The 5,817-nt window shown below is 35.9% G+C and overlaps 1 long non-coding RNA gene across 1 annotated transcript; it reads left to right on the top strand.

Annotated features, from left to right (window-relative positions):
* The first annotated feature begins 3,149 nt into the window (after nucleotides 1-3,149).
* LOC107680323 (uncharacterized) lies at nucleotides 3,150-5,104 on the top strand. Its single transcript, XR_001633139.1, has 3 exons — nucleotides 3,150-3,296; nucleotides 3,716-3,808; nucleotides 4,522-5,104. It is a non-coding gene; the product is annotated as an uncharacterized LOC107680323 (long non-coding RNA).
* Nucleotides 5,105-5,817: the final 713 nt, after the last annotated feature.

The raw sequence follows: 5,817 nt of genomic DNA, 5'->3' as shown, positions 1-5,817 counted from the left end.
TATGTATGTGTGTGTGTGTGTTTGTGAATATAGAATGTTTATTTGAATAAGTACAATTATTTGTGAGATTAAAAGATGTGGTGTGGTGGATACTAAAGTGCAAATTTGAGACATTTTGAGACAAAGATTTTTTTTTCCCATTTTGTCTTGTGTATGTATGGTAAAAATCTTGACTGAGACCGATAGACCGTTTTTTAGCTTTATTCGTCCTGATCATGTCAGTGATATCAAACTTTCTGATTATGGTTTCGTTTTATCCAGCTTCCAGTGTCATGACTGCATGTTCCAGTAGGTGGAGCTACGTGCTGCCAATGTGACTGTAGGTTAAAAGATGGAAAAGTCGTTTTCAGTATATCAGTTTTCCATTAAGTTTTTGGGTAAAGTGTTGGAACGTTTGCTGAGATCTCCAGTAAACACTTAGATTAATTTCAGGTGGATGTGAAGGTTATGTGAGACGAGTTTCTTTTTTCAGTGGCTCTTGCCTCTGTTTATTAGTCACAGAAGGGACAAGAAGTTATTGAGGTGAGGCAGGAAGAATGGGGCTGGCTCATAGTCTGCACTCAAACCTGCATTACTTGCGCAAGTATGACGGCTCAGACCTGTCAAGAACATGTGCTGAATGAATTTACACCAGATGTCTGACACGTATTCTCTCAAACTCCTGCTGTGAAATGCTCTTAGTTAAAAGCATAAATGACCTAAATGACTAGAATTTAACATCTTAAAGCTAAAATTAACAGTTTGTTTACATTTACTAATATTCATGTTGTTGCAAACCCATATTCTTTAATAGGGGCAAAAACACCAAAAATCACCATAAAAGTATCATGCGCTATAATCATAGTCTTTCGATAAGCCATACAATAGCTTTGCGTGAGGAACAGTCTGAAAGTAAAGTCACTGATAACTTACATTTTTCACCACTTGAAGCTCTAATTTACATTTAGTCATTTAGCAGACACTTTTATCTAAAGCGATTTATTAATGAAGAATATCTCAAGCAATTTATCATGAGATTCAACAGTTCTTCCTGGAGTAAATGAGATGAGTACGAAAAAAAATCCTGACGAAAGATGGAAAAAGACATATTATTAATTTTTTATAACAATTTATTTATAGGACATGTCTTTAAATATGGTTGTGGCATGTCATGTTTGTTTACTACACATATGATTACCACTATTATTTTAACATCAATTTATGCAAATCACTGTTTAAAGATTCTTCAAAAATTGGATTGGTCATGGCCGTAAATGTTCCAATACAAGTATCTAAATATCATTAAATCAAGATACATTTACTTGATGTATTTTATGTTTTCCCCCTTTTTTGGGAAAAATTGTCAAATTAAGTTTAAACATAAAACAAGAACAAATATCTGTCAATGGGGTATAAAAACTTCACCCCTCTCCAATTAAGTTTTTATTTGTTCTTGATTTAGTCATAAGCTCCCTTCGTTTTGATCAATATCTAATAAAATGAGACTTCTTATGTCATTTTGTTTCTCAGGGTAAATAATGTATATTGAGATCCTAAGAGTTTTTAGACATTTGCACAAGACAAATACTGATACTTATTTTCAAATTAAAGTTGTATTTTCAATCTTTGAAGCATTGCTAATACAAGACATTTACATTTAGAGAGCATATTGACATATTCCATCAAATTTATCTCCTTAAATTCTCTTCACTCAGTCTAAAAAAAGGTATTAAAAGTCTTAAATTTACTATCATAAACCCTGCAGAAACACTGTGGAAAATAATGACAGAATTGATTATATTTTCAGGTGAATTATGCTTTAATAATAAGGTGAGCAGTTTCTGGAGGCATTAAGTGAATGTTAAGTTGAAGTAAGTTTTTCACTGTGTCTTCATGCAGCCAGAGACTTTGATTAGCAGTTACACATTTCAGCATCTGCTCATAGAACAGGTGCTCTCATCAACGATGCATGTAACATCAAACGTTCTCCAGATGGAAGTAGTAAAGTGTTACCGTAGTTTAATAAATCGCTGTGGTGTATTATGCAGTGGTCTTCACTTCCTGAAGGGTGAAGTCTGTTCTGTCGGTAAAGTTGTCCTGATCTTTCCCTTGTATTTTCCCCCTCTAGTCCTTCACTGCAGACAAGAACTGACAGTATCCCTCCTTCTTACACGCCCTTTCCGCTGACCTTTCCTGCCTACTTTTCTCGGGTCCAGGCGGGAGTGATGAAGTCTCTCAGTGCTCAGGCCAGTATGACTAAGACAGAATAAGATTACCTGTGACATGGGCAGGGGAACTGAGGCACTAGAGTGTTTGTTCAGTGACACGGGCGTGCTGCAGAAATGAGTGATTAAAAGAAAATAAATAGGATGAATTTAGCATTTCCTTAAACATTTTCCATTTGGCCACCAATATATTTTATTTATTTGCCTATATTTCATCACACGCTTAATTATTTATATACGTATTTAAACAAGAATACGTGTATTTATACACACATGTATTTATTTATTTGCGTATTTATTTATTTATACACACATTTATTTATTTATTTGTGTATTTATTTATTTTTAATTTCTGCAGGTTTGGTCCGCAAATAGGAGTTGAGCGTTTTTTGAGGGGGAGCTATTAACATAGGGGTGAGTAAATCTAATGACCCAATGTTGATTTTTTTTTTACATTTTTTTTTTACTATTCCTGTTCCTTTAAAGTAAATGTATATTGTATAATACAAAACGTTAACAACCCCCCAAATATCACTGGGACAGTTTAGTTATAACTGATAACTAGGCTCATTGTCACACGTGACGTGTCGAAGAAAAGGACGGCTCGCGCAAAGAGCGCCAAATGACAGAATGAAGAAACACGCTATACGATTAAAAAGAGGTGCGAACCGTAAAATAAACATTACTGCAACTGTTTTAGATTAGTATGTAGTAAATTTTATTTAAGGTAAGTTTACTTTGCTGTATGTTGGTATATCGGGATACAAAACTTCAAATGTATTTTACATTATTCTTGTATTTGACACAATGAAAAGCTAAATAGTATCAACTGTAACAGGTAAAAGCCTTTGTGTACGTTAAAATAGCGTTTAACTGTCTTGACAGCAGAGGGCGCTGTAGTATTTGCTGAAATTACGCAATCAAAAGCACCTGCCGAGGGTTTAAGCAGCGGAAACGGCTCTTAAATACGGACTAGAGGTTTTTTCTGACATGTATCATGTAAAAAGCAGTGTTTTTGAGACTTCTCTTGTCTTAAGAGCTGAAGTGAAGTCTGTATGGATTTGACGTATTGTCTGTCTGATGTTTAACACGGTAATTTGTCAGTGTTAATGCAGTATTATAGCTTTATTTGATTTAGAGCTATCTTCTATGCAACTACTGTTTTGTTAGCATTAATGTATTACACCAGGGGACTGTTTTGAGGCCAAAGACCTGCTATATGTAATATGAAACTGAGTGTTGCATTTGCAGCCTGGCTTATAATAATAGGTTGTAAAGTTAATGTATTCCTATACTTTGATATGATGGTTATATCGCCAGTAAAATAAGTAAAAATAAATAAATGAAGATAGTTTTTATTATTATTCATATACAGATTCGTGCTCTTGTACATTCCATTTTAATTTTGTTTACGTTTTCTTGATAATAAGGTGTATCATTGATAAAACTGTTGAAAGGCACTATAACATATTCTATTATAATGAAGCCGTTTTTCCCCCTCCTTCTTCCAGCGTCATTCTGCTTTTGCCTCAGCCTGACCTAATCCTGATGACCCTGAAATTCTGAATAAGTCCAGCACCTTCATTCTTGTGCAGTTTTTGAAGGTAACATTAGGCTATTTTTGTAAATGATCTGGGGGCATTTCAGCTGTTGTGCCTGCTGATTTGCTGAAATCTATGAAATGTGAGCAAGTATTTTCTCGCTAGGTTTGTTTCAAGGTACTATTTGATGTTAATTTACTCTTTAAAAGCTCACCCTGACATAATTACTCTGCATGTCTCCTGCACTCCGTGTTATTTCTGTATCCAATGTAATGCGTTCCCACTGATGAGGGCAGATTTGAGATGCTCTGCTGGAACCTTCTTTCAGAGATCAAATATAATGGTCTGAAATAAGCGGGAACAGATGGACTCTATGACTCTATTTTTGAAATTTACTATCATAAACCCTGCAGAAACACTGTGGAAAATAATGACAGAATTGATTATATTTTCAGGTGAATTATGCTTTAATAATAAGGTGAGCAGTTTCTGGAGGCATTAAGTGAATGTTAAGTTGAAGTAAGTTTTTCACTGTGTCTTCATGCAGCCAGAGACTTTGATTAGCAGTTACACATTTCAGCATCTGCTCATAGAACAGGTGCTCTCATCAACGATGCATGTAACATCAAACGTTCTCCAGATGGAAGTAGTAAAGTGTTACCGTAGTTTAATAAATCGCTGTGGTGTATTATGCAGTGGTCTTCACTTCCTGAAGGGTGAAGTCTGTTCTGTCGGTAAAGTTGTCCTGATCTTTCCCTTGTATTTTCCCCCTCTAGTCCTTCACTGCAGACAAGAACTGACAGTATCCCTCCTTCTTACACGCCCTTTCCGCTGACCTTTCCTGCCTACTTTTCTCGGGTCCAGGCGGGAGTGATGAAGTCTCTCAGTGCTCAGGCCAGTATGACTAAGACAGAATAAGATTACCTGTGACATGGGCAGGGGAACTGAGGCACTAGAGTGTTTGTTCAGTGACACGGGCGTGCTGCAGTGCATTGTGGGGCCGGAGTCGATGCATGTTCCAATGAACTGCCTCATTCGTCTCGATATGATCACTCTGTGGTCTCTCTCTCTCCCTCTCTCTCTCTCTCTCTCCCTAATTGGTAGGAACAGCTTTGAAAAAGAGCGCCTCACACTAACATCAGCCATTATTTCATTACCCTGTATGTTGAAGTGTGCAGAGAGCCGAAGTACGTTAATGAAAACAGCACCATGTCAACACGGATTGGATGTGGCATTTATTACAGATATTACAGCCTCAATCATCCTGATGCATTACACACACGATTGTGTGAAATGTTGAAAGTGAACACGGGTTTTTATATTGATTGACTTTATTTCATGTTATATAGACGGGACAATTTCCACCAGCTTGTTGTTTCACAGTAGAAATGTTTTTGACAATTCTTTGGAGATTGGAAAATAGCTCTTGGATTTGCAGAGATTCCTCTGAATAAACGACAGTATACTAGATAAGGGTGCTCCGATCAGGATTTTTTGGATCGACCGTTTGAGTTGATGTGACATACATCTTTTGAATATACTGTGAGAACTCATTGCCCGTTAGCTCGGAGAGCTTTATTTTCCCTATGCTCTGCTGGAACCTTCTTTCAGAGATCAAATATAATGGTCTGAAATAAGCGGGAACAGATGGACTCTATGACTCTATTTTTGGAGGGTGATGTAAGAGAATCTGACGGCTGCTTAGAAGTGTACGTTGCAATCTTGGTTACATTCCAGACCATTTTAGAGTCAGAATGAATTATTTATGTTTGTTGCACCATTGTCTAATCATTCAGGAATTATGTTTTTAGCATTTTTTTTTTTTTTTACAAAATAAAGTACACAGATCATAATTAGTAGCAAAAACCAGGACATGCAATAGGCCTTAAAGACCAACAGCAAGCAACAGCAGTTGCAAACCTTTAATCATAATTCGGAAAAGCTAATTAATAGCCAAGAGATGTTAAAACACTATAAAAGAGTTTCTAAATAAAAGGAAAACAAGCTAAATAATTTTGTAGCAAAGGAGTATAGAGAATTTTTTTATTATTTAAATTATGAATATATATATA

This window comes from Sinocyclocheilus anshuiensis, unplaced genomic scaffold (assembly GCF_001515605.1).
Source record: "Sinocyclocheilus anshuiensis isolate Anshui unplaced genomic scaffold, SAMN03320099.WGS_v1.1 scaffold1294, whole genome shotgun sequence".
Lineage (NCBI taxonomy): Eukaryota > Metazoa > Chordata > Actinopteri > Cypriniformes > Cyprinidae > Sinocyclocheilus > Sinocyclocheilus anshuiensis.
This window is presented reverse-complemented; position numbering and strand designations above follow the sequence as displayed.